This window comes from Etheostoma spectabile, chromosome 10 (assembly GCF_008692095.1).
Source record: "Etheostoma spectabile isolate EspeVRDwgs_2016 chromosome 10, UIUC_Espe_1.0, whole genome shotgun sequence".
Lineage (NCBI taxonomy): Eukaryota > Metazoa > Chordata > Actinopteri > Perciformes > Percidae > Etheostoma > Etheostoma spectabile.
This window is the reverse complement of record NC_045742.1, coordinates 9,260,719-9,271,156: the sequence shown is the minus strand read 5'-3', so window position 1 is coordinate 9,271,156 and position 10,438 is coordinate 9,260,719. Positions and strand designations below refer to the sequence as shown.

Genomic DNA, 10,438 nt, shown 5'->3' with positions numbered 1-10,438 from the left:
ACTTGCACCGTTACTTTGGGGGTCGTGGGCTGAAAGTTTTGGGAACCCCTGCTATAGACCAAACAATACATTTATATTTCAATCTCATTGATGCATAAATGACATTCTATTTTTTAACCAAAACTGTTTTAATTAAAAAGATGCCTATGCTTTTTTAAGAAATATCTCTTCATATTACGCTGTATACTGTATAGTTACAGTGCAACCACAACCTTCTGTAGATAGCGGTTAATTGCCACTGCCAGGGTTAAGTGACCTGCTTGATAGCATTTGCTGGAGGAGGAGGTAGATTCTCTGAACTGGTGATCTACTAGCCTGGTTCACTACACTCCAGGTTATCATAGTTTCATGTCACTCTCCACTACGTTTCATAGAAGGGCTGAAATGCGAAAGAGTAAAATAAGATCCATTCTTTGATGGCTTAAGGGGTTGTGATACTGCAAAAGGCTTGAACGCCTACAGTGGAAACAAGTGCAGCTCTATGCTGGCAACAGTGGGAGTACAACTTACAGCCTTAGCAGAGCTTGCCAGTGTCACTGGGCACCGCCTCTTCTGATACAATGACATTGAGCCTTATTGATTTAGTATTGATCTATATCACATCTCTCTTGACTGTCTCACACCGATGGAAATTTCCAGACCACTGCTTACGAAAATACCAGCCAGTATGCTTCTGTCTTTGCTGCATTAAATAAGAGATCCCTCTCTACCTTATATTCTGTACATGGCTGACAGCTCTAGGAAAGCAGTGACGGTGCCATGAGGAATGAGAGAACAGCGTATGAATGAGGAAATCCCGAGCCTGTTAAATATCGTTGAATAAACTATCTTTGCGCTATTATATTGAATGAGACTCAATTAACACAGAACAAATAGCTTACACAGAATAGTACTAGTCTTGTCATTTCCCTTTGTGACTGTGTAAACAACAGATCAAAACAGCAGCTGTGAGAGTAGCTGACAAATGAGCAGACAGAAGAGCATGCAAACAGCGACCATGCAGTACAGACTGAATGCAGACTGACAGTACAGATCGAAGGATTGTCTCATGTAGCATACAGGAAGTGACAGGTTATGGTTTTATGTTAAACAAGTTTTTTTAATGCTCATTTGAGAAAAATGTACCTGATTTGTATGACTAAGATTGCAGGCCTTAAGTTTTAGGACAATAAAATAAGACTGTACTGGTCCCTGGTTCAAATAGATATTTTTTGTCTAAATTCAGTGATTTTTTTATCATCTATTATTAGGTTGGATAAAGTGGTTATGGTTGGGAATTTTAATATGCACATCGATGACATGTCTTGCACTTTTGCTGCTGATTTTCTTAATGTCCCTGAGTCTTTTAATTTTATCCAACATGTGTCTGGTCCCACACGTGTCAGAGGTCATACTTTGGACTTAAATGTTTCAAAGAAAGATTTCATTTGGACTTGTCTTAATCTTTGGACTTGTCTTAATCTTGAATCTGTTTGCTCTGAGGAGCTGCATATGACTGACCATGACTACGTTCTGTTGAACTCTTTTTAATTTAGATTTACTGCCCAGTAAACATGCAAGCTGTTCTCAAATTTTAAAATTGCTTCTCAGCTGAGAGGTTTTCTGCGGCTTTTGACCAAAGTACAGTGCTGTCTTCTCATGCTGATATTGTCTGGTCCACTCCTTCAACACATATTGCTCATCAGTTTTGGATAAAGTGGCTCCAAGTAAAATGTGACAAAGGCTGTTGACCATGTCCAGCAGGATGTTGCACATCACTCCAATGCTATACTCATTACATTGGCTCTCAATCAAGTTCAGGATCCAATTTAAAGTTCTTGTTCTGACTTATAAAGCTTTGCATGGTCAGGAACCTGTATTCCGGACTTTTCTTCACTAAAGGAACAAACTACATGAGCAAAGTCCACCTTTAATGACAATAACCTCAAAGAAAATGTACAAATGGGCAGTGCCAGTCTTATTCAGCCAAAAAGCTTATGTTTGTATTCCTAATTTTCTGCTAAAAGGCCATTTCAACAGCATCAGTAACATTAATTACTATTTTGAGAAAACAAATATTTAAAGATTGCTGCCGATAAAACTAGTATATCCTTATTACATATGTGAGCTGTAACATGTACTCTTACTCTAGATCAGTCAAATGCCCTAGTATCAAAATTCAGTTCTATCCAAAAGCTAGAGATGACTAATTGTGCATAGCTCCAAGAAAGGCACTACTTTGTTGTATAGTATTTGTTTTGCTGTTGTATAGTTTTGTTTTTGTTTTGCTGTATAGTATTTGTTTGCTGTTGTATAGTAGTTGTTTTGCTGTTGTTATAGTATTTGTTTTGCTGTTGTATAGTATTTGTTTTGCTGTTGTATAGTTTGGTTTTTGTTTTTGCTGTATAGTATTTTGTTTGCTGTTGTATAGTATTGTTTTGGCTGTTGTAAGTATTTGTTTTGCTGTTGTATGTATTTGTTTGCGTGTTGTATAGTATTTGTTTTGCTGTTGTTAGTATTTGTTTTGCTGTTCTTAATTTATGAATTCCCTGTGCGGCGTCCTTGAGTGCCATGAAAGGCGTCTTTAAATAAAATGTATTATTATTATTATTACTTTATTAGGTAAGCAACAACTCTGTCTCGCCAGTGCTGTTGACCAATAGGGATTTTCAGAGTCGGCTCTTCTAACCAACCAATCCTCCAGAAATAATAGCATGGACTAGGGGCGTCTTCTATAAATTATTTTGTCATGTGCTTCTGGTGCTATTACTATTCTATTAGCTAGTTTCAAGGTTGGGTTATTTTGAGACAAGACTTGGTCATGCTGTTACTCTTAGACTGCTAGGTGTACAGTGACACAGCTAAAAGTGCAGTGATTTGACCGACAAAATTAAAGTCAGTCAACTATGGGTGTCTTATTAACTGTTGATTTACATTTTTGGCTTTTAGGGAGCAGCCCCGGGTCTAATGTGACTCTAGAGCAGTGCTGGCTAGTTTTGGTCACTGGGTCTGCTGCCAGGAAACAGACATTATTACTTTATTCTTCAAGCTAGGCCAAGCAGCACTATACTGCCAAGTCCAAGCCAACAAAGCTCATTTACTCTGAAGTCAAGGTTGAATTAATCAATTAGCTCATGTATTTAAACAGCATCAGTCTACCTAACAAGGTGAGCATGGATCACTCAGTATCTAGACAGTGATATTGGTCTGGCTGGTAGACTGATTGACCCAAATGTGTCTTCTATTCTGTAATGAATATCTTTAAAAATCCAACTGAAGCTGAATCAACAAGAGACTTTTTGGTGTTGTTGAATAAACTAAATATTCTTTACGTGTGGCTTTGGCCCACCTCTCAGTGGGAGTATTGCTATAAACACAAAACATTTGATGGTCACATGTTCTCAAACAGGGTGTATTTTTTCTTTTTTTATATAGCACCGTTATCTTTATTTCTATTGCTCAATTTATTAAAAAAACAAAAACATTTAAAGATATTTTACACTAAAAAGTTGATTAATTAAACTCGGTTGGTTAGCCAAAAACAACCTAGAGGTATCACTTTTAGTTCTGGTACCTTGTGAGTGGGCATTTGTCATTTAATATATAAAGACCAATGTGTGAACAGAGAGTGTACTTGGGAATTTCCTATCACACTTTAGTCCTAAAAATACATTTTAAACGGAAAACCACAGACTTAATCTAACGCAAAAGTCCACCAACCAGGGTAGAAAATGGCACCTAAGGTTACAGATATAGCTTATGAAGGTGGGTTGTCCTGTATTTCTAGTCATGTGACTTTCATCACTACACAATCTCTGTTGTAGCTTAACACATTCAGGAGATGCTGTACAGTTACAGAGCACTGCCATTAAACCTACTGAGAACTTGTTCTTACCCCCAGATTACTTTAACCCAGCCAGATTATCGTTTCTGTCTGATTCTGCAAAATGAATAGCTTGCCTCACCAAATCCCCTGCCATTACCTAGTGACATCCTTTAGGCAAAGAGAAAAATATGTTTAATGAAAAACAATTTATGGATAAAATAAACTGATTGCAATAGGCCTGCACAAGTCGGGGAACAATATGAATCATGATTTTTAGCTTAGAATTGATATCACAATTATCTGCCACGAAGTGTAATGTTTACTGCACACATGAACCATGACAGAACCAAACAAATTAGCAGTACCAAACATATATTTTTTGGCACCTATAGCACATCAACACAAGCTTGTAAACATAGAGGCTTTAATGAAGAGAAGGGAGAGCATTGCAGCGCTTGGGAGCGCTTTAAAACAGTCTATGTTTAAAACTCACAGAAGTAGTAGGTTCTGTGATGCAGTCGGTTCGTAAAATTAAATAAGAATCAGTCATTTTTAAAAAAATATCGAAATTATTTTAAAATTAAATTGTGTACAGGGTAAATCGAGATCACGATTTCATAACGATTATTCATGTAGGCCTAGATGGCAAGTTAATTTTGGGTAATCCAGTGAAATGACAAATCGAGGGAATTCCTTAAATTGATGCCAAAACTTGTGAAACCAATATTGCCCAAAAGACAAATATTTACTGGCTGCCAAACAATGTTTTGTATTAATCAAAACAAGGTAAGATTTCTGTTTTCTGAAATGCATCGCTTTTTTTGGCACAAGAGAATTTCAGTCTTGACTCTGAAGTTAAAATGTTCTACTGGTTTCAGATAAAAAGGTCTTAGGCTATCCACTCATCAAATTCTCTTTTGCAATATGTTGTGCTTTCAATCAAATGCAAGGTAAAGATGTGATTTATGAGGAAAAATGTATTAGTGTTAGCAAGTCACATTAATTATTTTCTACATTTCTCCATCGATTAAAGACCTTTTAGTCTTCCTATGTCTTTATAGTTTCTAATGAACATGCATAGTCCAGGATCTGAAAATAAAATGCTCTTGTGGACCTGATATTCATTGAGAAAGATGACAACAAAAATACAAGATTTTTTTCCCCTGTAGAAGCCTTTGTTATTTCAGCTGCCTGACAGACTATCTCCATTTACACAATCTTTGGGCCAGGTCAGTGCCACACTGCGGGGACACCACTTTCAGCTTATTTTTGCTTAATGTACACCAGAAGATAATGCTCCAAGGTTACTTTTTAGATAAGATGTTTTCTTTTGTTGCCTGCATCATTGTATATCTATACAATTGCACTGCTTTGATAACTCCTTAAAATGACTGTCATCTTATTATTTTGTCCACTGTATTTTACGCTGCAAAAGAACAATAATTAGATGCTTATTCGTAAATGCTAATTATATTTCAACCAATAAAAAGCAAGGTTATTAAACATTTTCATACAGGTGTGACACAATGCAGATGGATTGAATCTGGTGAAATTCTGGCAATGTGGGTCCAGCTTTAGAGAGATTTGGACCACGTTTGGTTTGGCTTGGCCCCCGTCCACAGAGTCTAAAACAACCACTCACTGACCTGGCAACAACAATCCCACACTGCAGGCAGCTGCATGGTTATGACACTGCTGAGACTGCTGTGTGTGCGTGTGATTTCCTTCCATATAAAAACTATGGGTCATCTTACATACACAGTCTTATCTCACACAGCAGGAGGTTGGAGAGTTTTGACACCTTTGCTATGTGCATACGTGACATCCTTCACATACAAGGCTACAGGTTTGGCTAAGGTACACCTACTGAGAATGAATGCTAATCATGGCAATGCCTCAAGTGTCTCACTGAGGCTGCATTTTATTAGTATCTTTACTGAGTTAACTCCACATTTACAATCCAATCGTTTTCAAATGTGCGGCTTAAACATAATATTTTAGCTCTGTTTTCAAACTAGGTTTAGGGACCCAGACTGGACAGTGAATCTGTATCTAGGGAGTTGCAATTTGTATTAGACTGGGAAGTCAAGTTAGTCAAAAAAAGAATAATATACTGACTAAGCTTTAGCTAGGTGTTTGATTAACCTAGAAACTCAAAGGATTTGGCGGTCAACAAGTCAATCTATTTTAATAATCAGTTAATCTTTTCAGTAATTCTTCAAAGCAAAAATGCCAAATATTTCGCCAGTTTACAACTTCTTAAAAGGGAGGATTTGCTGCTTCTCTGTTATATGACAGTAAACTAAATATATTTGGGGTTTGATTACTTTGTCAGACAAAACAAACAACTTGAATATGTCAATTTGGTCTTGAAAATATTTAGGGATTTTTTATATTTTTTAAGATTGGGGACGATACATGTTGTGCATTCAGCTATCAGAACGCCCCCAATTAACTGTCAGATTAATCCATTTACTGAAACGATTCCTTGAATAACTCGAAAAATCCTCGATGCAAAAATGTTTGCCTCGAAGCTTCGTTTAAACAATGTAACTAAGGTAGCATACCGCTATGATTCCGCATGGTTGATTATTACTGTCGCACAACGGGCTGACGCTGCTGCAAACACACGCCGTGACGACTTACGGCGCAGATTACAAAATGAAGTTAGAGAGTAAAAATAGTGCAGGGCTAAGAGACGAGACAGGCAGGGAAAACAGCGGAAGGTTTAAGATCACTTTAACCTTTAACTTGGACCCCCCCCCCAAAAAAAACTCTGGACAGCGTGTCACAGAGTGGACAAGTCACAGAGTGGACAAGTTACACAAGGGAACATTAACGTCTCTTGTCCAGCGTTTTACACAACTACAGCATGCTACTCTGCACATAGCGATTCTTTTAAGAAAACAAGCTAAAACGAAAGCTATCGGTAAACTTAGCTACCGGCGGAGACAAAACTCCTCCACATGGCTACTTAATATGCATGTGAATGATGTCATCGGATGTCGGCATTCTTCATTCTTTCTAAACTTCACTCAGATCAGCCTTCTGAAAATGTGTACCCCAGAACAGCAAAGTTGAATAGCCCTGCTGTAAGCTTGGTACAGGGCTTGGTGAACAGCTTCTTGTAGATGCAGTGTAAAAGGCCTGAAGGGCGAAAAAGATTTACATTTAGGCCACCAAAAAACCTACCACAGCCCTGTGATGAATCGTTTATCAATGTTATGTTTGTGGTGCTGTTAAATGGTACAGAAATAACCTAAGCAGGTGTTTCTCATAACTAATTAATATAGGGTGGACCAAATTTTTAAAATGCATCTCAAAATAACAACTCAACAGCACCACAAACTGACCAAATGACAATAAAGTTGAATCAACACTTTTCTAAAACAGTTACAATTAAAAAAGAAATGACTATAACCTTTGTGAAGACGTTATTGCTGGACCAATGTATTAGACTGCTTATGTTTCCAAGGTGTATCTACAGCAGCTGACTCAACAACAATTTTACTAACATTTTTCCAAAATCAGCATCACTGCAGAGTTGACCTTTACTCCAGCCTGTCTATAGACATATCAGCTGTATCTTACACAATAACCTAGCTGTGTTTTGCCAACAGGTTAAACTTTACTGAGCTACAGTACATGTTTAGCATTAGCCCTTCAGATAAGACCATAGATCATGCGTATTCCACAAATAAGCTGCAGGTTAAAGTCAAGTTGTTTGGGTTATAGCTGAGATAGTAAAGTCAGAAATAGGGTTGGGTACCAAAACGTGGTGCCGATAGGGCACCGGTTCCGACGTAAACAACAGTACTGAGACCGAATAAGAAGCGTCACTGCACAGGATGCTACGTCAGCAAGTAGAAATTAAACACAATGGTTAAAATGCTGATAGCCTACGTTAAGCAGTTTAGAGTGTGACTGTATTTCCCTGTAGAGGATTTAAAACACCGGGACGTAAAAGTCTGCAGGCAGCTGCCTTTGTCGGAAAAACAGCACACAGACGGTGTGTTTACTTGAAACTCGCCAGCCTTGTAGTGCATTTTAAGATATTGTAAAATACCCTTTTCCCATCTGGTGCTTGTTTTTTTTTGTTTACCAGCAATTTACTGGTGAAATAAGTCATTGTTATAAATTATTATTATTACATTATTAATCAATCCTTTCATTTAGACCATTTGGCTTTAGCAATAAACAAGCCGTTCTTTAATGTTGCCAACTGTCGTTTTGTGCTCTGTTTTTATATTTTAGATTAAAAATGTATTTTGGTTCAGGCACTGGTATAGGCACAGTTTATATGCAATTTAAATTAAGTTATTATTTATATAAAACTGCAATAATCAACATTAGGTTTGTTGTTAATGGCATATTGTAGGACTGTTACTAACAATTATTTTGATAATCAAATTTAGTCAACATTAAAGGACTAATAGTTTTGTTTGACTCTATATAGGAGGTCTCCTTATAGCTTGTTTTGTCCAACTAACAGTCCAAAGAACTATCAAATAGGACAAAGAAAAGCAGAAAAAGCCTCACAAATAAAAAAAGATGGAACCTGGGCCACTGTAATATATGTAAATGTATATTCAATTCAATTGTTGCACAATACTGCAAGTATGCACCCAGTACCCTACACCCTTTTGTACTACAAACGTATGCCTAATATAGCACACTATACGGAAAATCCGTCCTAATTCAGGGTAATGGCCGGATACGATTATGCAATGTGCATTGGGTTTCAGAAAGCCCAGAAATGAAAGTCAGCCCGTCGCTTCCTTAAAACAACGTTTCTGAATAAATTATTACAAATACAAACCTATTCACCGGGAAACAGCACAGACACAAAAAGATTAATGGCCAACACTGTGCCAGAAAACACTAGAACATTCCTGCACAGACTGCTTACTATAACCGAGCTGCTGGAGCATCTGTGTAAATTGTGAAGCTTTCTGTCAGCAGTCTGAACAGAAAACGAAACTACCGACCGCAGTTTAAAAGAACAAGAACTCCAGACACCCGAAACAACAGCATGTAACCTTTCTGTACACGGTAGTGTACAATAACCGTCAAACCCTGGGTGACTGAATTGCCCGTTGCATCTCACATTCTTGATGCAGAAGCAAAGACACAAATCTACTGTATAACATTACAACGTGTCTGCGAAACTGAAAACAAGAGCAGTCATTCGGTTTTGCTAGTGAATCCAAAACCCTTCAAATATTTAATTATTGATGTCAGTTTTTCCTTTTCTGTCTCCGAGTTAGCTCGCTGTGCCTGCGAACGAGCCACAGATGTGATGGAACTGCCTCCGTCGCTAGCCGTTAGCTCTCAAAAAACAAATAAAGCAACACACGGTTAAACACCCCCTATGGACTTACATGTTAGCCTCCAAATAAAGATACAACTGCTGCAAATACATTCAAAAACCTCATGCAAGTTACACTTAATTAAACAGATGACAGAAAGCGTCAGACACAGTTAGCTTAAGCTGGTTAGCATTTAGCTACTAAGATGCTGAGTGAACCAGAAGAAGCGCTATTAGCAAAGCGAGCTAATCAGTCGCGCAGGGGTACCTTACCAGGTCAAAACAAACAGGAACGCGGAGCAAGATGCATTAATTTCTTGTTTCGTTTCTGTAGCCGACGTCTGGAGAGACAGCAACTTCGATGAAATCAAAGCAAACGCTGTAGAATTACCGTTGGAGACATTGTAAAGATACTCGAAAAAAATGTGGTTCCTGTTTTTGCTTGGAGTGGCTCGGATGCCCGTTTTTTAGGTCGTTGCTTAGCGAGTCTCTCTCGCATACACACCCTCAGGGGACGAACCTGCCAAACACTGACCCCGCCTCACTCACTGTGAACACAGTGGGAGGCAAATTTGCGTTTCTTACATTTGTGTTTTCAAATGTTTTAATTGTCAAGGAACCCTGAACTGACACAAATTAGACCACTGATTCCCATTTTAAAATATTTATTCCAATGAGCCCCCATCTGGCAGGATTTTTGCTTTTAGATATTTTATCACATAAAGTGTATGAAACTCAACACCAAAATAGTCATGTACACATTATGTCATTGTGTTACTTGTTCCAGAATTAAAGTGACCTTCCAGGGTGCTGGGGAGACCCTGGAATTTCCTCAAGGACCCCTGGGTGTTCTTGGACCCTACATACGGTTAATACACCCATGGTTTCATTGGATAGCGAAGGCAAGCCCAACCCTACTCTGCCGTACTCTGCCTTTGATTGGCTTAATCTGGTATTATTACACAAACCCTAACCAATCCCACTCATCATGTCTAAACCTAACCAATCCAGCCAACGAAGGCCGGGACATGCCTTCGCCATCCTGGGAAAACGCAAATTCACTAGCGTGAAACGGTTAAAAATACTGTCACTCCCCGATGCAAATCCATAGACAGTTAAAGAAAATCTAGTGCATATTTGAGTCGCGTATGCGTTACTTTGCGACGAGTGAAGATGTGAGTTGCGCATGCGTCACTTTGCGACAAGTAGCATACAAGATTCTAACGAGAGACTTCTGTAATGTTAATACAGTAAAAATGGACCTACTCAACGAAGTTCGTTCACTGCTGACTAAACGTTAGCAATCAAACACAACAAAGGCTGTC

The 10,438-nt window shown here is 38.3% G+C and overlaps 1 protein-coding gene and 1 long non-coding RNA gene across 6 annotated transcripts in view; one reads left to right on the top strand and one right to left on the bottom strand.

Annotated features, from left to right (window-relative positions):
* LOC116696901 (uncharacterized) overlaps nt 1–7,614 on the top strand; it is a 13,506-nt gene extending 5,892 nt beyond the window's left edge. Inside the window, exon 3 of the long non-coding RNA XR_004333855.1 lies at nt 7,555–7,614. This is a non-coding gene — a long non-coding RNA (uncharacterized LOC116696901). The remainder of the gene's footprint in view (nt 1–7,554) is intronic.
* The window catches only part of fam13b (family with sequence similarity 13 member B), a 70,010-nt gene extending 60,357 nt beyond the window's left edge, over nt 1–9,653 (bottom strand). For 3 of the 5 annotated variants that reach the window (XM_032528146.1, XM_032528151.1, XM_032528150.1), the window contains exon 1: nt 9,387–9,651. The gene's annotated coding sequence lies outside the window, so the exon portion shown is untranslated. Of the gene's footprint in view, nt 1–9,386 lie in introns of all 5 variants that reach the window. The other 2 variants (XM_032528147.1, XM_032528149.1) reach the window with 2 other exon arrangements.
* Between the last annotated feature and the right edge of the window lie 785 nt (nt 9,654–10,438).